Source organism: Ambystoma mexicanum, chromosome 5p, assembly GCF_040938575.1.
Source record: "Ambystoma mexicanum isolate Mex_15411 chromosome 5p, UKY_AmexF1_1, whole genome shotgun sequence".
In the NCBI taxonomy this organism is placed as follows: Eukaryota; Metazoa; Chordata; class Amphibia; order Caudata; family Ambystomatidae; genus Ambystoma; species Ambystoma mexicanum.
This window is the reverse complement of record NC_090930.1, coordinates 211846742-211870745: the sequence shown is the minus strand read 5'-3', so window position 1 is coordinate 211870745 and position 24004 is coordinate 211846742.

The window sequence follows — 24004 nt, the reverse complement described above, 5'->3', positions numbered from 1 at the left end:
TATTTTATTGGAAGATTTCCTCCAAAACGGCCAACGGTCTAAACCTCCAAAAATGGCTTTTTTTAATGTGAAATGTAACTTAGTTAGACAGAAAGAACATATTTTTATTCAAAAAGACTTGGGATGAAACATGACGCTATACCATCATTGTAAATCCTCATGATACCAGGACGTATAGTTAGCTTTATTTTAGATGGCATGATTCTGTCTCACTTGTTTGCGTTGTCTATTTGTTTAACCTTTCATCCTTTCTTTTAGTTTGTTGTGGAACGTTTTGTTTCCATTGAGCACAACAAAAACCTCCACAATGTATTGGCCCTTTGACAAGAGTCTCTCCCCAAGTGCCTTGGGCTGCTGGTAGGCTTTCACGCAGGTGAAGGGAGTGCCTATTGTGATCTCTGAGATAATCACATGGTGCGAATGCAGTTGGCGTCTAGCTCCTCACCTTTTGTGTCGGGTTGATCTTTTAGACTTCTACGGTTCCTTTTACATAAATGGTCTTTCACCTACTAGGGTCATTACGACACATCCACCAGCCACCACACTGCAGCACAGTAGGGGGCATTAGGGAAATGCGCCCAGGTCCCAGACATGCAAAGGAACCTATCAAACAGAAAACAACTGCGGGCTGCGTTAAGGTCCCTGGCACATTTGTCACTATGACTTACGCTTCTAATAAAGGCTGCCAGGCCAGTAGCAGAGCAGAGAATACATAACCACCTGGCCATTCAGGTACAGTGGGGAACCAACATATATTTGACAAAAACTGCCAGCTTCACCATTTTCAAATTGGTAAAGCAGCTTGCAGTACTTTGCTTACTTATAGTCGAGCTATAAATGGCGACCATTTTGATGTCCCACTCAACAATTTTACAAAAAGTGTGCAAAACACTGACACGTGAACGCTTGAAAGCACTTCCGGGCTCGTTGTTGCAAAAGCAGGTCAGATTCCGCGCACACGATTGGAATCAAAAAGTTGGCCATTCTGCAAAGAGGGTTTAACAAAGGAACAAGAAAGTTAAATATGCAATGTACTTCAAGAGTAAGCGAAACCGATTTCATTTTTAGATGCACTCTCTGCACTGCGCCTTAAGTGTAAGAATGTGCTGTTAAATTCCTTTTAGCACAATAAAAACACTGCACAGTTTAAAGCACATCTTGGCTAATCCAAAAACATGTATGGTTTTAGGTTATTATTGCCTGCAGAAATATGCTAAATGGTGCAATTTAAAGGATGTTTATGCGGGTTTAATCGTCAAACATATTAGAGTTAAGAGACAGACGAGTACCTCTAAAAGAGAAAAAAGGTGAATGTTTAAAACGCCCTATGTTAGATACAATTCTAAAATCAGGCAGCAAACATCGAAAGTAGCTTACTGGTTCCACCTGCATTAATATGAAATAGCTTCACAAACAGCATGAAAGTGCCCCAAGAATAGTAACTATACTACAATTATTAAAGTACACACAGCAAACTGAAATATCTTCGCGACTCTGTTATGAGTGGTGTTATCTTTACTGCTGGCAAAGGGATCAAAGGAAGAGGCAACCTGCCTAATATTTAAACCTAGAAGTTACACTCGCAAACACATCTCTTCATCAGGTGCTCAGGCCTGTTGCAGCAGAAAAGAGTAGGAGCTCTTTAAGACGGATGGACAAACCTGCGCCAGGGAGTGCGGGAGGAGGGAGGAAGGGGAGGAGGGATAGGAGGGCCGTTCAGTTGTAACAAGGGGACTAAAGGAGATAGACGTGATCCAATAGGCGTCCAGTGTTTTATGTTCGGGGTTCCTGCGGGTAGGCCCCAACAACTGGCGACGAGGCGCCACGACTCAAATCAGCCACCAGCCCGCTGCTGCGAGGAGGAGACTGCGAGGACCGGGTGGGGAACCACTGCCTGTCTGCGCGCAGCCGGCACAGAAGGAGGGCAGACGGAGGAGGCCGCAACAAGAGGTGAACACAACGAAGAAGGAAGGCGTGGCTGATGGAGGAGACCGGTGCCAGGAAGCCTGAAAGTGCAGCCCAGGACGATAAGAGGCCGGACCAGAGAAGGCACAGCAGTAAGTCACTGCTGCATCGTGCGTGAGGAGGGACGTGCCGGAGGGAGAGTAGGCCAGCGCTACAACACGTGAGCACGGCCCATACCACCGGCAAAGAGGACCACCCAGCGAGTGCAAAGAGAGAGCGCAAGGCAACAGGAGGAGCCCAGCACGTGCCTCACCTGAACCGAGGCCGCGTATCATACACACTACGCGGCCTCGATCCTAATAGCGGAGACAACAGAGCCATTGTATGCAAGCACCAAATAGCACGCAGGCCGCATATCGCATACACGCAGCCTCCCTCCAAAAAAAATAAATAAATAGAGAAGTCAGGAAAAGAGTTGAGATAAAGAGGCGCAACACCCATAAAGAGAGGGGGAGTACTAAGTACTAGGCCACACACCTACAGCCACAAATGGCCCACGCCACTTTGGACAAGAGAGAAAGAGAGACAGACAAGTGAGCTGAGGCAATAAGGGACCACACCAGGCACACAGGAAGAGCACACACACCAAGTCACACGGCGTGCAAGCCCAAGGCGAGACCACCAGCAAGGACAACAGAGAAGGCCCCAGGAAGCCACGGAAGAAAGACACACCAGCCATAACCAACCAGCTACACAAGATTTCGGAAGGAGCACAGGCAGCGGCAGATGCAGGAGCGCAGGTCCTCATGGAAGCGAGCCTTACATACAGAGCCACATTTCTGTGGCACCCCAATCCATTCACGCTGCAACCCCACCAGGACCAAGGCCAGAGGTGGGAGGAATGGATGGAGGAGTTTCAAGACTTCATGAGAGCTGTAGGTGACCAAGTAGCACCCAACAAGATAGACATCTTCACAAATCATGTGGGGAAGGAGATCAGAGGGATCATCAAAACTATCCCACTGCAGGAAAAGACAACATACCAACGCCTTACCGCCACAGTAAACAGGAAACTGGTTGTTCTTCCCAACAGGGACTATGAAAGATATACGTTCATCCAATGCATGCAGCTTCCACACGAGACAACAGGCGAATTCATTCTCCGACTCCAAAGGAAAATCGCACACTGTGACTTGGCCAACTTCAACGATGATGAAGCATTCAGGCTGAGGGTGATAGAAGGGTGAATATCTTCAGTTTTGCAAACACCTACTGAAGAAACCCCTCCCACTTCAAGAAATAGCAGACCTTGTAAGAGTATGTGAAAAGGTAGATGTGCAATCAGAAGCCATGGAGAAACCGAAGAAGGCAAACGACCCACCTGGAAATCCAGAGTCCAAATCTATGGCCCCGACAGAGAAACAGTGCTATCAATGCAGCTTTGAATTCCCCCACAAGGCTCAATGTCCAGCCATAGGACAGATGTGCATGAGGTGTGGACAAGAAAACTATTTTCAAGCAATATGCCGGAAGAAAACACCCATGTAAGCCACATATCGTCCACCACTTGTGACTGCACCAAATAAAAGATACAACCCACCAAAAGGGCTAATTCCCTGGGTATACCAGGACAGAGACACCAGGAGAACCCTCCCAAGCAGAAACACTGTAACTTACCCCACACATCAAGGGTGCATAAGAGCAGTGGAGAACCTGAACATGGACCCACCATGCAGATAGGCTGACACACTGGACTATCCGCCTGACCCACAACCGGGGTATGCACAGGAGCAAGAACACGGATGAGAGTATTACACCCATGACCTCTACGAGAACCCACCGATTGACGAGGAAGAGCACCTGACAAGAGAACATTGGTATGAATATGTCAGATACAGTAAGGAATACGTGCAACTTATATACAACCCTGCTGAAGACAGCACAGTGCCAAGGGTCATGGTACAGATAGGTGGATTGCACAACCAATTCATTGCAGACACGGGCAAAGGTTAACGTCCTGAACGTAGGAGCCTACACCACCATAGCAAATATGTACACCCTACACCCATCAGGAGCACGTATATTTCAATGGATTGCAACCCTTCCACTCCAATCAAAGGGCCAATTCCACTGCTACCTAACACACCGAGGACAATGAATATCCACTGTCATCCATGTCATACACAGCCCGACGACCGGAAGATGCCTCCTCAGCTACCGGACTGCCAAGGCCCTATCCCTGATGGATATACAGTACGACCCATCAGAAACCATACAGAGCCTACCTCCGGGGGCTCAAAGTGTAAGGGCCCTGTCCCAACGTGAACTTGACATAGAGGAACTCAAATCATCATTCCCAGAATTCTTCGAAGGAGTAGGAAAATTAAAAGATACAGTCATAATACTCCATGTTGACCCATCAATCCGACCAGTGCCACAGCACCCCTGCAGGATAGGATTTCATCGACAGGCCCAAGTGACACGTGAACTGCAACTCCTCCTCAACAACGATATCATTGAGACAGTGAGCTGCCCTATATCGTGGGTCTCCCCCCTATATTGTGGGTCCCACAGCTGACGGCCACCTACGCCTCTGTGTGGACCTGTCAATTCCCAACACTGCAATCCAGAGGGAGACACCCAGGGCCCAACATTGAAGATATGCTGGTGAGACTCAACCAGGCTATGAGGTTCTCCAAACCAGACCTCAACCATGGGTATCACCAGCAGGTCATTGACCCCGCATCGAGACCAATAACCACATTTACGACACACGAGGGGCTGTGCCGCTACAAGCGGTTCAACTTCGTGATATCGTCAGCAGCGGAGATATTTCAAGAGACCATTTGAAGGCCGATCTCCCCCATTCCGAACGAGCTAAAACTACAGCAATGACATCCTGGTATTTGGGATCACACAGGAATAGCATGGTGAAGCGCTGCGAGCTGTATGCAAAATCCTGCACAACGCAGGCCTCACCCTCAATGGACCCAAATGTGACATCAACAAACGTAGCCTGCGCTTCTTTGGCCATCTGTTTTCTTATAACGGAATCATGGCTGACCCTGAGAAGATAAGTGCCATCACCAACCTCGAGGCCCCTGAAGATGTCGCTGAACTGCGCTCGTTCCTGGGGATGGCGGGATACTGTGCCCGCTACATGCCACATAGCGCCACCCTCATGAACCCCCTCAGGAAACCTCTAAAAAAAGATGCTCCTTTCCAGTGGGATGGACACTGCCAAGTGGCATTCCGTACCATCAAGGAGGAACTGGCTAATAACCGCAGGCTAGCATACTTTAACCCGGAATGGAACTTACGGTTGACGCCGGCCCAGTGGGCCTAGGGGCCATAATTACACAAATCGACTCAAGCAGCAACGCCAAGACCCAGATTGTGGTGTATGCCAGTTGGGTGCTGTCGACTATTGAACAAGCATACTCCCAGGATGAGAGGGAGAGTTTGGCAGCAGTCTGGGCATATTAGAAATTCCATCCTTTCATAATCGTCTGCAGGTTTGTCCTTGTCACAGACCATCAGGCACTGCTTGCCCTGTTTGGCAACTCCAAAACCAAAATGCCCCCATGCATTGAACGGTCGGACATCAGGCTGCAAGAGTATGACTACTGTATTGTCCATAAACCGGGAGGTGATGCCAATCCAGCTGATTACCTATCCCGACACCCCAAAGGTAACGCAGACGAAGCAATGGGTAAAGAAGCTGAAGCCTACATAGCATACCTATCTATCAATGCCCTTGCTCCCGCCATCACAGGTGGAATGTTCGAAGAAAGGAGCCAGGCGGACCCCACAATCCAAGCAGCGATAAGCCTCATGAACACCAACAAGTGGCGGCACCTGCACAAGGAACAATTTGTAAATGGGAAGGTGGACAGAAGAGAGCTCCAGAGGCTGGTGAAAGTCCAGAATGAGCTTGCCACGACTGACGAAGGGACACTCCTGTGGGGCAACCACCTAGTGGCTCCCAAGAGCCTAAGGAAAGCACTAGTGGTCATAGCACACAAGGGCCACCGGGAGGTTGCAAAAACGAAAAATATACTGAGGAACCAAGTATGGTTCCCATAAATGGACACCATTGTAGAGGACACGTTACTGCACTGTATACCTTGCCAAAAGACATTGGCAGATAACCCCCATGCCCACTCCAAACAACACTGCTACCGGAGGGACCATGGCAAGAGTAGCAATGGATTTCTACGACCCTCTGCAAGAAGGGGGGGTCACCTCCTAGTACTAATGGACGAATACTCACACTTCCTTCTCATAAAGCATGTGCAGTCCACGGCATTTCACCACGTGGTCGGAGTGATTGATGAACTATTCAGCGAGGGGGGGATGTCCCCAATATAGTGAAAACCGACAACAGTCTGCCTTTTCAGGGCCACAATTTCCCCAGGTTCGCTACCCATTTAGGCTTTCTCCACCAAAGGATCACACCATTATGGCCGCAGGCCAATCGCATTGTGGAACGTTTTATGGCCACCATCAAAAGGAAACGCCAGAAAGCAACCTTGGATAAAATGTTGCTGCCTCAAGCCATCAGTCAGATGCTAAGAAGCTACCAAAATACACCCCACCCACGGAGCTGATGATAAAGTACAAGCCGAGGATGCAGGTTCCACAACCGGAGGTCACGCCAGAAGAAGATGCGGAGATTAGAGTGATGGAAGGCAAAAGAGTGGACAGATCAGAATAGGAGAGCAAAGGAACAATTCCTTCCAATAGGTGGAAGTCGTACTTGTCATGTAAAGACAGCATAAGAAAACTGACCCGCGGTATGCCCTGGAACCACTTCTGGTGACGGAAGTGAAAGGACCGTTGATTACTGCAGTAGGAGAAGGAGGAGAAATAACCTGCAATGCCTCGTTCTTCCGCAAACTACACCAAGAAGAGCATGTGGCGGCCTAGAAGGCAATAACAGAAGAGGATCCGGAAGAGATGGAATATCCACCGGTCAGATAACAGGAGGGAGAGACCCGGGAGTCCCCGGGCTACCCACAAAGAATGCCGCTGAGACCTACACGCCTCATTGAGCAGATGTAGACAGCGGACCTTCCCGATAAGCAATGGGAGTGTTGCAGCAGAAAAAGAGTAGGAGCCCTTTAAGAGGGACGGACTAACCCGCTCGAACGAGGGAAGGAAGAGGGAGGAAGGGGAAGGGGGACGGAGGGCAGTTCAGTTGTAACCAGGAGAATAAAGAAGATAGACGTGATCCATCACGCATCCTGTGTTTTATATCCAGGGTACATGCGGTAGGCCCAAACAAGGCCATGGAACTATTGTTCCAAAAATTAATATGTAAAATGTCCACTGATCTCAGGCTTTTCCCCACTGATGGCTAAAAACAGAGAACATTGCTATACTTGTTCTAGTGGTTGTTTGCCTTTAGAGCCCCAAACTATTTTCCACAGTGCCATAGGGTATTGGCCATCAGTTGTTATGTTATGTTCCCTGGGCTTGCCGTGTACGCACTTTCTGATGTATACGCAATGGCGTCATGAGCCACCCAGAAGCAAAGACAGGAACAGTAGCCTTGTTCTTCAAGTAGGACGATGGCGCAGCACAACCTTCTCATTGCATGGATGCGGTCTAGTTCCTTCCTCCTTCGTCCTTGCTTTCTTCCTTCTGCTACTCCCGCTTCCACTCTCTGCCTCCCTCTGCTTTTCCCCAGTTCTCCTTGGTGCTCTGTGTAGCCCGTGTTCCTGATCTCCTTGGTTGCTTCTCGTTCCGCTTCAGAAACCTGCTCTTCTGTACCGCGCGCATGCTTTTTCCCCCCTTGTATAGGGTTTTTCCATTCATCCTTGGCTCTAAACCCCCGGGCCACCTTTAGCCCGAAGTCCTATAATTGAGAATTCCGTGCCCCTGCACACGAGAATAAGTCAACATGATGAAGCGATATCATTCGATATCCTTCAGGCAGCTCATTTTCTAGTGATATTGTGGATGCTGTGGCTGGCGAAGCACAATCCATATATCAATTGGGCCGCTTGTAGTCTTTTTTTGGGCTCTGAATATTGCGTTTCCAACTGCCTCTCAAAAAAGATGACTGCCATCTAGTTCTCAACATATCAAAATGAACATCCTATGACTGCCTCCGTACTTTGTTTGGGTCCTGTACAGTATCAGGATTTTGAACAAGTGTTTGTCAATGACAAAGAGACATTCTTGCCACGCCCATAGACCTGAGGATTGTGCTCTGGATCTATTACCCAATACCAAGGTTCTGTTTAATTGGATATTAATGTTATCCTCATCTGAAAAGCTAATGGGCTAATAACTAAGTACACGTCCTCCACAGGAACATCTCTCTTCTTTTTTCCCAAAAAGGGGACTCTGAATTAAGACCCTGAGTTGACTACTGTGGTTTGAACTGCCTCACCAAGAAAGATAAGTATCCACTTCCTATAATAAAAGATATACTTAAAGCAGTATGAACAGCCAAGGTCTTTACTAAATTGGACCTGAGAGGAGCATACCATCTGTTAATGATTAGGAAAGGTTGATGAATGGAAAACAGCCTTCTATATGCCCTTCGGCCACTATGGATATCGGGGGATGCCTTGTCGGCTGGTCATAGTTCCCGCTATATTTTAGAGATTTGCTGACCACATCTTCACAGATTTACTACTCCACAGCGTAATCGTTTATCTAGACGATATCTTGATTTTTTCACAAAACCAGGAAGAACACCAAGGATACGTCTGCAAGGTTCTCTGATGTTTGCAGAAACATCATCAGTGTTTGGAGTCACTGAGGTCCCCTACCTGGGATATATATTATCAGACAAAGGCATCTCCATGGACCCCAGAAAAGTTAAGGCCATTTTGGAATGGAAGGCCCCCTGGTCTGTTAACTTGTTAAGTGCTGATGATGAGTATGCTCATTCTTTTTGCATAGACATGCATTTTTTCTTTTTTTTTTGCATTTTTAAAGCGCTCACACAGCCCGTGGGCATCGAGGTGCTGTTAAGAAATTGTTTGTTTTTTAGTTACGTAATAGTTTTTTGTCTTATTGACATGCATAATAGCCCATCATTTAAGGGGTTAAATAAATCCAGATGTTCCTGGGTCTAGGCAATTTGTACGGAAAATGTATGTTTAATTCTTTTTGGTGTCAAGACGCTGATCTCGCTTTTAGCCAATTGAAAGCAAAATTTACACCGACTCCCATACTGTGCCAACCCAGAATGGATTGTGTCTTCATCACTGAATCTGATGCATCTGAATACGCAGTCAGTGCTGAATTAGAGCAAACACAAGAATATGAACAAGAACATCCTGTCACCTTCTTTTCCAAAACATTGTCTCCCGTGGAGAAGAATTACTTGGTCTTGGAAAAAGAGCTTCTCGTGATCAAATTAGCTTGCCAGGAAAGGCAACATCTTCTGATAGGAGGAAGGATTTCCACTCTGGTCCATCTGAACCTTCAGTTTCTTCAGGATTTATTTTGAATGCAGAAATAGTCAGCGGGCCCAATTGGCTCCTTTTTTTCATCACTATGATCTACTAATCACATATATTCCAGGAAAACAAAACGTGACAGCCGATGCCTTATCTCGTAGCGAGTGGAACCCTACAGATAAAGCTCTCTGAAATCGAACCATGTTTCTATGTAGTTCATTCATCTCAGTCGTAGATACATTCCTTCATCGCATTCGTAAAGACTTATGCAATCATCCAGTAGACCCATGCCAGATCCCTGAAGGACTTATGGGAATTCTGATCTATTGCTTCATGGACATCAATTATACCTTCCTACTAAAGAACTCCAATGCGAAGACCTAGAACTATGACACAATTCTTACATCGCAGGACGTCATGGTATACTCATCACAAAAGAACTAATCAAGCGTCACTCCTGGTGACCTCCATTGGACGAGAACGTGGAACTCTATATTCATTCATGCGAAATCTATGCTCAAGCCAAGTCTCCCCATACTCGACCCATCAGGAAACTAACTCAAATAGAACTACCAACAACCCTTTTCACACAATCTCTACAGATTTGATTGTGGACCATTGTGGACCATCAACCATCCAACGGTAATACTGTTGTTATGGTCACTTTGTCCCCATGAGAAAACTACCAAAAGTAATTTGTAATGTTTTTCTCAAGGAGATATTTCCGCCTGCATGGGCTACCTCGCACAATCCTATCTGATCGAGGTCTGCAGTGCACCTCTAATTTCTGGACAGCCTTATGTAAAGACTTAAAGAAATGTCAGTCGCTCTCTTGCGGTTATCATCCTGAGGCCAATGGGCTAACTGAAAGAACTAATCAGACCCTAGAGCAATACCGTCGCTGTCTTGCCACAGCTACCTGTGGCAATTGGGCTACTTTGTTACCAACGGCTGAATTCTCCTACAACAATTCATTTCACTCTTCCTGATACCCGAGTCTTTTTTATGTTCGTATGGACTTCATCCTCAGTGGCTGTCTACACCTCAGTTTCACAGTACTAATGCACCATGAGTGGAGACAAAGACCCAAGACTTGCATCAAACACAAGAAACAGCTTTAAAAAAAACTTAAGGATAACTCAGGAAAACCCCAAGAAATATGCTGATTATAAATGTTCTGAAGAACCCTCATTCAAACCTGGTGATCAAGTGTGGCTATCCTCCCAGCATTTACCTGCATGACTATATTACACAAGGTTTTCACCAAAATACTGTTGGGATGCACGTTCAACGTGGGAATAATAAATGTAGCATTTTTAAGTAATCATGAAAACGTAGGTAGGTCCCAGCATAGGGCATGAGAAATGTTATAGTATAAGAAGTGAAATGTACCATATAACAACATAAACGTAGGTCCTGGTCCCCACTGTGAGAAATACCAAGGTAGCACCATGTTTAAAGCAGGGCCTATGTTTTCCCACAAGCCATGGAAAAGTAGCAGCATGACATTGCAATGAGTTTCCAATGACTTCCTCATCCCAAGTGCCAGCAAGGAAACTGCACGTAGAGGCCGACAGGCCGGAAACATAAAATACAATGGTCTTGTGTTGCAGGCCTGCGAAACCTGAAAGGAATGTGAATGGCCATGCACAGACAGGGCTGTGCCTGTCCCCCAATGAATAGCCTGTGGGAGCCGGGGCAGAGGTTTCGAGCTGCCAAAGGTCTGATCTGGATTTAGGACCCTAGCGAAGCCAGAATAAGGACAGTCCCTTTTGAACTGCCAGATGCCCAAAAACAAAATCCCTAAATCCTTCAGAATATGGCTGATTAGTGGGGCCTACAAGAGGCCCAGGTGGAGCTGCCAGGAGTGGCAGCCGACATGGGGGGCAAAGGGGGAAAGCACCAGGAGTGAAACGCTCTGTGATTTGTATTAATGGGAGTGTGAGATGAGGACAACAAATTCAGTACTGCAAGGGGGAGACATGATGGGGGTGCCTGTGTGTCTGGGATCAAGAGATTCTCTTATTTATTCTAGATGGCCAATTTGACTTCAAGAGTATCCGCTGAGGTCATGTCAGCATGCCATGTGACTATGCCCACAGGGAGGGTACCATATCACGTAACCCTCCAATCAAGTAGTGGGAAACCAAGTTGATGGAGTAGAAGACCACGTGCTAGAGAGCCAGGGTAGTTCTCGATGTGGCCAATCCATCAATGGACTATGTGAGACTGGTAGGATGTATATAGGTGGTAGCCAATGAGGGTGGTGGGATAACATTGTATACTGTTTGCTTCACAAGTGATGATTATTTGCCGTTTAACTGTCTGCATTCATTGAACTAACCTAGTGAGCTCCATGGCAGTAGTTTTCTACAGCACCCTCTGTCAACTTTTTTCTTTCTGTACACAGATATCTTGTTTTCCTTGCAAAGAGGTGCACCAAGCTTTTTTTCCTTAGAGGATTGTTTTTTTGTGGCATGGTTGTCTGGAGGTTTACCTTACAATACTGGTGCCCCACCTGAAGCGACCAGTCCCTTGAGCACAAATCAGAGAGTTTTACAGGAGCCGTGTTGCCTGAATTCCTGTCTGCTGTTTTGAGCAGTCCACTGCTCCCGGATTGTGAAGGCCATTGATGGGACCCCGTGACAGAGGAACTTTTGCAGGAGAAAACAACACGGGTAGGGGAAGGAAATGTGGTGGAGAGTGTGGAGTCAAGTGTTGGTGTGGTGACAGTGGTGCGAGTCTGGAGTGGAACAACCACATGGCATTGTTTATTATTTGACTTTTTCTTTTTTTATTATATGGATTAAAGAGTAACAGTATCCTTTCTGATTGAGGGAAGAAGACAGCACTGTGTTATTTAAGAGGAACAAAGGTAGAGGCTCCCTGCATTGAGTGGGCCTGAGATCTCTCTCCCCGATGTAAAGGGGGCATGAGAAGTAATACGTAGCCAGAGTAGAGGCTCTGTGTGGGCCTGGGACCCCCAAGCCTGATATAACGGAGGCGTGGGAAGAAAAAGTTTTATTTTTTGTGTTTTTTCATTGTTGTTTCTATGCTGTTTCTATTGTGGTGGCGTAGACCAAGGAGGGGTCCAGTTTTTTTGTGTGCATATTCTTGCAGTCGAGTGAAGTGATGGTGTGTAGGCAAGAGAGTATGATAAGAAGTGGTATGCTGTTAGTGTGAGATGCGTACATGTGCATGGGGAGTGTGACGCAGGGAGGCAGTGGGGTATCGGTAATGGGGAAAGGGTGCGCTAACGGGACGACAAGGCATCGCTGGATCGGAGTCTGGAATAAAGCAAGGTATTGCATAATGTTTTAATAGGGGCGGCTAAAATGGACCCGGCAAACCCATTGGAATACATGTGTACAGCTCTCCCACTATACGGGGAGAAGATTAGAAAGTATCATAGGGAATGGGCGCTGAGACAAAAGGAGGCATGTTCAAGCCATGGCCGGAACAGGGAACAAATAATAAAGACATTCTGGTCATATGTATACAACCTGGCAGTAAAATATAAGGGAAAGAAATCAAAGAATAGAATGGAAGTGTTGGAAGCATGGAGGATGGTAGAGGATGCACAAGAAGCCCCCCACTGGCCCCAAGAAGACAGAGGGGCAAACAACCATTGTTGTGTGCTCCGATCCCCGGTATGCCTACCGCTCCGATGGCTCAGGGATCTCTCGCCCCATCAGCTACAACACAAGCAACACAGCCTCGCCAGTTATGGTGCTATCCCACAAGTGCAGCAGTAGGGTACACAATTTCTGTTTATATCCCACTACCCACCCCTGCTCCTCCTCCACTTCCACTCTTATCATCTGTCCAGTACCACTAGCTCCCAAACCCTATAGCGTCCGCAGCTGCTGCAGCCACTCAAACTCGAAAATAGAAGAATAAAGAGTGGAAGGGACGCAAAGAGAAAAAAGAAGCTTTAAGAATGGCCGAGAAAGAGTTAGCAAGATTGAGAGCGGTACAGGATAATGGGCAGCAAGCAGTCACAGGAACAAAGCAGTGGAAAGCGGGAGACATTTTGTTTAGAATTCACAGTGCAACGATTAAGGTTGTGCATATCGAGAAGGAAGGTGAGGAGAGGTCACACGCAGGGAGTTTGGACGATGAGTACGTGAGGTCGGCTGATGAGGGCCGAGTAGGAGCAGAGGAGGAGTGGGATGCAGTGAATGAGTGTGGAGAGGAAGAGGCCCTGCCCACAAGATCGGCACGGGTAGCATGTTTGTGGGCACCTAGGCTGAGGAACCGCTTCGGGCATGTTGCGGCTGTAAAGGGGAAGCAGGTGGGGAAAAAGCAGGTGACGAAGAATGCAGGGGCACAGTTTCTGCTGTTGAACAAATGACCAGGGAGAGCACAGTATGTAACATGGCCACATATAGATAGGAATAATTTAATAAAAACACTGCAGTCCCTCACAGCTGCGGCGTGTAAGTGTATCTATGCATTAGAGAAGCAGACGGCAGGTGTTACCCTGGCTGTGGCCATCATGAAGAGTGTGTTTGTCATGATCTTGGGTGATCAGGCGGACACCATTTAGGCTAAATCAGGATATCCCGGGGTGAGATTAGGGGATGACCTTCATGACGGTGCCCATTTCAATGATCTCAGGGAATAGGTGTGGGCGGCGCTGCGGCATGTCTATCCCGATACACCAGCTTTCCAATCAATAACGCAACGTGGAATGCAGGATGATGAGGACCCAGCTCAGTAAATTGATGTGGAGGGCAGAAACGGGTGAACCCTGGGATCAGTCATCTGTATTTGTTCTATTGTGTGGTCAAGAAAGAACTCCCCAAAGAGGTGCAGAAGGCACTGTATAAGATAATGGGGATTGAAGCGAAGAGTTGGGCAGAAATACCGTCTATAATTGTGCACCATTGCAAGTGGTTGAAGGGGAAAGAAAAGGAGACAGCGCAAAGGGTACCGATAGTGGAAGTGAGCCTCGGTCAAAAGAAGTTAGCAAAGTTGTCAGTAGAAGGGGCGGTAGTAGCCGCGCACCAGGAAGGACAGGCACAATAGAGGGTAATAGGGGGTGAGGTGCAGCCAGCACCCGAATGGGGAGGTGGAAACGGTCTGAATGGTGGGCATCAGCCACAGTATCAGGGATGGCCCTCAGTAGAGTATCCCAGAGTTAGAAGGGCATATGCAGGTCCGTGGACAATGAGGAAGTTTTGTAGGAATGGGCCAAGATGGTGGGGGGACAGGGACTGGTGGGGGAATGTGTAATTTCTTACAGGAGTGTAGGAGCAGACAAGCGGCTGCATGCAATCTATATGCACAAGGTGCTCCTGCTCAGTACCCCCAGCCTTACGCCCAAGCACCCCCAAATGGTCCATATGGCGCAGCACCATCCAATGGGCCGCCTGTTTGCCCACCATAGTTTCTGCAGCTGCAGGCCCCAATGCCAAGTAGCGCTCCAGTTTATGCAGCACTTCCCATTGAGCAACAGCCCCCTCAAGTGCCTGACAGTAATGCAGTGCCTTATGGCACAGTGACACACTATCAAAGGGCCAGTGTAACTGGGGGAAATCCTTTAGGTTTTCCAGGAACAAACTGTCACGATCCGTCCCTGGAAGCTATGGCACGATTGGAAAGCACTGCCACGAAGAACCTGACAGTAACGGCCTAGCCCTCAACCAACATGGAGGCCACCGCTACTTAAACCAGCCCCGCCCACTTACCTGCGCGTTGTATCTGTGATTTTCAACGATACGCTCGCTCGGCTACTCCTCCGAGTAGCCTCCTCCCAGCCTTCTACCGTTTTCTACCTGCGCTTCACTCTACTTGCCCTTCCTACGATTTTACCTTGCTTCCTTCTTTCCGCGGCGTCTGCCACTCATCATTCCACTCTGATTCCTTACCTTCGGCGCCTCGCCGTTCCGACTCGCGGTCTCCTCCGCCACTCTCGCGCCTCCTCGCGTTCTTCTCTATTAGCTTTGGGGTTCTGTCTATCCTTTGGGTTTGGGACTATGCCTGACTTCTAGTCTCTCCCTCTCTTCCTATCCTTTCTGCTTCCTTGGCTCTCTTCTGAGATTGCTACGGATCCTTCTGTGACAACTTACAGTACTCTTCTACTTCTCCCAATACCTCGTACTCTTTGCTGGTATATTATTCCTGGGGCTTTGCCGGCTTGCTTCCTATGTGATCCTGAGAAGTGAAAGTCACCCCAGAACTTTACCGGTCTGCCTCTTGCAACTATACTCGACTTGAGTATCCTTCCTGGAACAGTCTGCAGGGTTTTTTGTGCCATCCATCGGCTTTTTCCCTGTCTTTTTGGGGCTTGGCTCCTCGGGGCCCCCCTCAAGACAGGTCCCATTCCCTGTCGAGGTGGCCTCCCAGGGAGCCAGGCCTTACTTGCATGACAGGAGATCAAGGGAGAAACCATCTAAGGAACATCCCAAGGTACTACGGAAGAAGCCATCCAGTGTCCGAGAAAGCCAAGGATCTTCAGGTGAGGAGCAGGGGGCGGAAGGTGATCTACGTGACAGAATACAACGCCCGAACGTAACCATGGCTTCTCTGGAACAGTACCAGGAGTTGGTTGCCGCCTTACAGGGTTTAACCATAGAAGTACAAGCCCTGAAGACTGAGAACGCTGCTTTACGCCAACAAATGGTCTTCCGTAGAGATGACCAAGGGGATTTGCCGCCTATGCCTCTTACATTTGGAAAGTATGATGGTTATCCCGCGGTCTAAAGGAATTCTTAGACGCCTGCCAAGTACACTTCGTCTTTCGACCTTATGCTTTTGAAACTGCTAGAGCTAGGGTCGGTTTCCTTATCACCAACCTAACAGGGAATGCCTTGGCATGGGCCACCCCTTTGGTGACCAGAAACGATCCTGCTCTGTCCAACTATGACCAGTTTGTGGATCTCTTCAAAGGGAGATTCGATCGTCCTGAGGTCCTATACACCTCTCTTGAGGCAATACTCGATGTGAAACAGGGGAACACAGACGTGCAGACCTCCATATCCCGATTTCTGAGACTAGCGGCGAAGACAGACTGGCCGGATTCGGCGAAGCAGACGATATTTAGGAGAGGTCTCCAGGACGAACTAAAGGACGAGTTGGCTAGGGTAGCTCGCCCACTGTCGTTCCAAGATCTCATGACACTGACCCTGCAATTGGAATACCGGCTATCTGAACGCCGACAGGAAAGAAGGAGACCTCGGCTCAATCTACCATCACCTAGCCCTGCTCCACATCCTCCCAAAGACATGCTGACATCAGAAGAACCAATGCAGATAGGAACAGCCCGAGGTCCTTTGACGCCTGCAGAACGCAAAAGAAGGAGAGACTCTGGTCTCTGTTTATACTGCGGCTCCTCGAAGCATTTACTCAGAGACTGCCCGGAAGTACCTCCACGAAGAAAGGAAAACTCCAACCCTCGGTCCTTTGCAAGGGTGGTCTCGGGGGAACAAGAAGCAGCCCTTGCAACCTTACCCGACCCTCAGAACTAAGGGAAGACAACAGTCTGATGATCTTTCGGGTTCAACTATGGACTACAGAATCCTCCCCCATAGAAGTTCTAGCCATGCTGGACTGCGGAGCCGCAGGAAACTTTATGGATATCGAATGGGCTAAGGCACAACGAATCGCCATTAGACGCAAAGAGAGACCTATCCCTGTAGAAGGGGTAGACGGTGAACCCTTGTCCTCAGGTCCCATAGATTCCGAGACTTTACCCTTACACTTGGTCTTGGGAGAACACCACGAATCTATGATATTTGACCTGATTCGAGCAGCACATTTTCCTTTGGTGATAGGCATTCCATGGCTTAGACGTCACAACCCTCAGATCAATTGTACCACCAATGTTGTGCGTTTTGACTCTACTTATTGTAAGGACCACTGTACCATCAATCCCCCTACCCAGGGAGAGAACAAGGAGCACCGAGCACCCCAGCATAAGGTGGTAGCTGCCATTCCCCTACGATACCAGGAATATGCTGAGGTGTTTCAGGACACTGTACCCAAGCTATTACCTCCCAATCGACCAGAGGACTGTGCCTTAGATCTCCTTCCAGGGTCTGTGGTTCCCTTTGGTAGAATGTATCCTTTGTCTCCTTCCGAAAGACTAGCCTTACGGATCTACTTAGACGATAACCTTCAGAACGGACTCATTCAGGAATCCCGATCGTCCGGGGGAGCATCGTTATTCTTCATCCCCAAAAAAGAAACCACCGAATTGCGGCCTTGTATTGATTATAGGGGACTCAACCAGATCACTGTTCGTGACCGCTATCCTATGCCTTTAATCAGAGACATTCTGGAAGCGGTCAGAGGGGCCTCTTATTTCACGAAGCTAGACCTCAGGGGAGCCTATCATCTTCTCAGGATAAGGACAGGCGACGAATGGAAGACCGCATTTCGAACCCCATTCGGGTTATACGAATACCGTGTCATGCCCTTTGGTCTCGTGAATGCCCCAGCTGTTTTCCAAAGATTTATAGATAAGATCTTTTCTGACATGTTGTTTGTGTTGGTTGTCATTTATCTGGATGACATCCTTATCTACTCTAAAAGGCTTCAAGAACACCAAGAACATGTGAGACAGGTGTTACACCGACTCCAGTCTAACCACCTTCTGGTAAAACCCGAGAAATGCCAGTTCGAAGTAACAACAGTTTCTTATCTAGGTTATATCCTATCCAAGGAAGGAATCCAGATGGAACCCGAGAAGATCAGACCCATCATCGAATGGAAAGAACCTAGAGGAATAAAGGAGGTTCAAATATTCTTGGGTTTAGCCAATTTCTATCGCCAGTTTATCCCTAACTTTTCCGACCTGATGTTACCTATTACCGGTCTTCTTAAAAAAGGAGTCAAGTACGTTTTTGGTCCAGGACAGAAGAGGGCATTTTTGCGCCTTAAAGAGTTATTCACTTCGGCTCCCATACTTATACAACCCGATCAAACAAGACCCTTTATCGTGGAAACTGACGCGTCTGGAGAAGCACTGGGAGCTGTACTTCTACAAAGAACGGACGATGGCCTCAAACATCCAGTCGCTTATTACTCAAGGACTCTGACGAAAAGTGAACGTAATTACTCAGTTCTGGAAAGGGAATTACTTGCCATAAAATCAGCCTGTCAAGAGTGGAGGCACCTACTCTTGGGAGCAGCTTATCCTTTCCAAATACTTACAGATCATCGCAACCTCCGAGTATTGCAGCAGATGGAGTGCACCAATGCTCGACATGCCAGATGGGCCTATTACTTTTCCCAATTTGAGTTCACCATTTCATATGTACCGGGTACTGAAAACAAGATGGCAGACGCACTCTCCAGAAGCCAAGGAGAGGAAAACAACCTACCGCAAGAGCATGACCTCTTGTTCCCAAATCTGAAGATTATGGCTAGGGTTGTGCCACTTCTACAAGATCTGGTAACCCAATACAGTCTTCTACCGGCCATACCCGCCTCTGTCACTCAGGCCAATGACGGTCTATACTACCATGGTACAGAGCTATTTCTCCCTTCCAGAGAGCTTCAAGAACAGATACTATCATGGTGCCACGATACCCCCCTAGCGGGACACCCAGGTATCAGGAAAACACAGGAACTCATAAGCCGCAGATTCTGGTGGGCAGGACTACCCAAGGATGTCAAAAGATATGTAACCACCTGTCCTGTATGCGCCGCCAACAAATACCAAACAGGCAAACTTTTGGGCCTGTTGCAACAGCCTTTCCTACCCACTAGACCCTGGGAACTGATTTCCATGGATTTTATTGTTGACCTGCCAGAATCCGAGAATAAGACAGCTATTATGGTCACGGTAGACACCTGCAGCAAGATGGCTCATTTTTCTGCTCTTTCAGGTCTTCCGTCAGCTCCAGAGACGGCTTCGATCTTTCTCAGAGATGTCATTCGTCTCCATGGATTGCCTCGGACCATCATTTCGGACCGCGGAACCCAATTCACCTCCAAATTCTGGACGTTACTATGTCACCAATTGGGTATCAGCCGAGCACTTTCCTCTGGTTTTCACCCCCAAACTAACTGACAAACCGAGAGACTCAATGCTGGGTTGGAACAATATTTAAGGTGTTTCTGTAGTCACAAACAAGAAAGATGGGCAGCCTTTCTCTCTCAGGCCGAATTTGCCTATAATAGCAATTACCACACGTCCATTCGCATGAGTCCATTCTATTGCACTTACGGGTATCATCCACAACAACTGCCCTGGACCGGAATGCAACCTACCCAATCTCCCGCCATAGACGACAGGTTGTCCGAACTCAAGGAAGTTCATAGAATGGCTAGAGAAGCACTGGAAGGCAGTCAGCTCACACAGAAAAGATGGGCGGATAGAAGTCGACGGACCAACCCAGAATGGAAGCCAGGACAGAGAGTCTGGTTATCTACCAAACATCTTCCTAGATGGATACACACAGGCAAATTTGCACCTCGATACCTGGGTCCTTATCCCATCATCAGACAGATCAACCCCGTAGCTTATGAACTACGCTTACCTAGGGGTCTTCAAAGGGTACATCCAGTCTTCCACACATCATTACTCAAGGAATACAAGGAGGATCCTTTTCACCGCAAGACTATGAAGATTAAGACTCCGAAGATGGAGGAATCCCAAGAATACGAGGTTGATTACTTAGTGGATTCACGTTACCACCGAGGGAGACTCCAATATCTGGTCCATTGGAAGGGATATTCCGAAGATGAAAGGACGTGGGAACCCAGGTACCATCTTCACGCACCCAGACTCGTAAGAAGGTTTCATCTGAAGTATCCAGGAAAACAGGGGGGTTCCGGGGAGGGAGAGGCCATACTGTCACGATCCGTCCCTGGAAGCTATGGCACGATTGGAAAGCACTGCCACGAAGAACCTGACAGTAACGGCCTAGCCCTCAACCAACATGGAGGCCACCGCTACTTAAACCAGCCCCGCCCACTTACCTGCGCGTTGTATCTGTGATTTTCAACGATACGCTCACTCGGCTACTCCTCCGAGTAGCCTCCTCCCAGCCTTCTACCGTTTTCTACCTGCGCTTCACTCTACTTGCCCTTCCTACGATTTTACCTTGCTTCCTTCTTTCCGCGGCGTCTGCCGCTCATCATTCCACTCTGATTCCTTACCTTCGGCGCCTCGCCGTTCCGACTTGCGGTCTCCTCTGCCACTCTCGCGCCTCCTCGCGTTCTTCTCTATTAGCTTCGGGGTTCTGTCTATCCTTTGGGTTTGGGACTATACCTGACTTCTAGTCTCTCCCTCTCTTCCTATCCTTTCTGCTTCCTTCGCTCTCTTCTGAGATTGCTACGGATCCTTCTGTGACAACTTACAGTACTCTTCTACTTCTCCCAATACCTCATACTCTTTGCTGGTATATTATTCCTGGGGCTTTGCCGGATTGCTTCCTATGTGATCCTGAGAAGTGAAAGTCACCCCAGAACTTTACCGGTCTGCCTCTTGCAACTATACTCGACTCGAGTATCCTTCCTGGAACAGTCTGCAGGGTTTTTTGTGCCATCCATCGGCTTTTTCCCTGTCTTTTTGGGGCTTGGCTCCTCGGAGCCCCCCTCAAGACAGGTCCCATTCCCTGTCGAGGTGGCCTCCGAGGGAGCCAGGCCTTACTTGCATGGCAGGAGATCAAGGGAGAAACCATCTAAGGAACATCCCAAGGTACTACGGAAGAAGCCATCCAGTGTCCGAGAAAGCCAAGGATCTTCAGGTGAGGAGCAGGGGGCGGAAGGTGATCAACGTGACACAAACATGTACCCAGATTAGGACAGCCCACAGAAAACATTAGCTTGCCCATTCCTATCAGTCACTGCCGACCCAGAAGAGGAACCATTGGTGGGCTTGGAGATATGTAACAAACCATTTATCTTTATGGTAGACACAGATGCCACAAAATGATGTATAACGGAGGGGTATTTCCCTTTGTTAGGTGAGGTAATGGACACACAGGGGTCCTCTGGGGCAATACAATTGGTTCCGTTCACAGAAAAGCTGGCTATTAAAGTAGGTGACTGGTACAAGCCCCATTGTTGTTTTCAATGGCATCTGCTATCACTCTGTTGGGGAGAGACATACTCAGCAGATTGAATATAACCATCTTGTTCACTGAGAGGGGGGTGGTGTGCTCCTCCCCAGGCATATGTTATGTAAGGACGATGATGAACATAGATGCACTGGGGACTGAAGCAGCAAATAGTAAAATACCAGACCTATTAATGTAAGGGGCTACAGTATTTCTGAACGCAGTACCGGAAGCAGCCAACAGGTTGTGGATAGTGCCATCTGAGATCTTGTTCCAACCAACCCAGCCCAAGGAACATGTTGAGGAACCATCCGTATGCTCGATCTAGAAGTGGTGGTAGTGTCAAAAGAGAAGATTGTCCTTATAGGGACAGAAACCCAGGGAGTGGAATGGTGCACAGTTCTATGCATTGACCCGACTCAGCCTTTTAGAGGAGTTACAGACAGTGATTATGTTATTTTATTTTTATTTGGGCATTTATAAAGCACACTTAGTCCAAAGGCATCTAGGTGCTGGGTGAACTTCATCATTTACAGTTGCAGTGCTTCAAATATTCACATCATGCAGAAATACAAATATACAGCCAGGCACGACATACATAAAAATGATTAAGTTCTAGTGAGTCAGAAAGAACAATTATGGCACATTATATGTTCTTAACAGACAAGGCATACGATACTGAAGGTTACAAACATTATGGACAACAATGGGGAAATAATACTGGAAATGTGTGTCTCCTGTGAGATAATGGTGCAATAACAACACGTCTTATTTCCCTTGATGTTAGAAGGTAGAGTCTCATCCATTGCCCAAAGCGATCCAGCACAAGTACCTGATCATTTGTGGACGAGTAATCCCCACGATGTGGGGCTTTTACATAGTATTGCCCCGATCCACATCACCCACAAGCCTGGTGTGATATTGCCTAGAGTTAAACAGTACCCATTGTCCAGGGAAGCTGAGGAAGGGATATACAACACCATCACTGCCCTTTTACACCAAGGCATTATCGTGACGTCTAATTCTCCCTGCAATATGGTCATATACCCTGTAAAGAAATCAAAGGGATCTAGTTGGAGTAAGATCCAGGATCTGCATCTTCTACACAATATAGTTTAAACAATGTTGTGCAACGTACCCATCACAGCAATCCATTTCACAGTTATTGATTTGAAGAATTCTCTGTCCCATTGCATCCTGATTCTCAATACCTTCCTGCATTGGTTCCATGTGTTAATATCCCCGCAATAATATCGGCATACAAGAATGGTGCCATATTTTGCAGCAATATTAACCCAGTAAACCTGCGAGGGACACCGCTGCAACCATCATATTATTTTAAAGGGACCGGGGACACCCCTGCAACCCCCAATCCCATTTACCCCAAAAATTATCCCCATTAATAATATTGCCTATGGCCGTTCCCGACGACCATATATATGGCGATATTACTGGTGGGGATAATATTGCCTGATACCCTTGCATTTACCTATGACGGAAGAAGATTCCAGCAAACGCGTTTACCACAAGGGTACTGTGAACCGTATAGTATTTTTAACAGGGTTTTGCATGAGGATCTGGGTAACATATATGTGCCGAGTACCATCATTCAGTACATTGATAATTTGATAGTATGTAGCGCCAATGAGCAGCAGTGCAGGGAGTTTTTAAGATTACTGGCCGACAAAGGCTACAAAGTGGACAGAGCCAAGCTGCAGTACTGTCAGCAAGAGGTACTGTATTTAGGAAAGCTTATTTCAGATAATGACAAAAATGTAACCCCAGAGCATGCCACAGCAGTGCGTAGCACACCCCAAACAGTGACGGTTAAAGATATGCAAACATTTTATTTACTGTAGGGCCTGGATATTTCACTACACGACATACACATGACTATTATTGCAAGCACTAAAGGAGGCCCAAAAGACTAAGAATATCCTTACATGGATGGAAGAGATGATGACTAGTTAACAAGAAATGGAGGATGTAATTGCTACTGCCCCAGTGTTAGCAACACCTTACTACACACAAGAGTTGTAACTCTTTTCACACTCAGACAGGCAAATGATGACAGCTGTCTTGACACAGAACAGTACTATGGGCCACAAACCCCTAGCATACTAAAGCAGCATGTTGGACTCAGTGATGCAAGGACAGTTTCCCTGTGAACAGGTGTAGTGCTTATGTGCCAGAAAGAGCTAAAAACAACATGGCGTCAGTGCATGGCCATTTTGGACATTCACTTCCATTACCGCGATGAAAGCCTACATTTTCGTGGGCTCAGTAAACGTGCCTTTCTGCTTCAGAAGCAAGGTCACATAATGATGTCAAATAAACTAACTGTGAAGAATAGTTGTATTGTACGCTGAAGGACGAGCTGGAAATGGAGTTGGAGCGCTCTGAAGGTGCGGTGATAAGGGGTACTGGGAAAGAAGGCAAGGAAGGGAAGCTGGGTTTTTCCACTTCTAGCTGGGTTTTTCCACTCTGTGCTCCTTATGCTTGTGGTCTGCTCTTCGGCCGAGGGCAGTCATAACCAAGAGGGGCAGGGATTCCACCATGAAGAGAAGGGGTATTCCTCTTGAGAAGTCAGTTAGAATCTGGACTCCTGGGTGATGCAGTCTCGCTGAGAGGGAGGACGCTCCGCTCCAGGCCCCGTTAGCACGA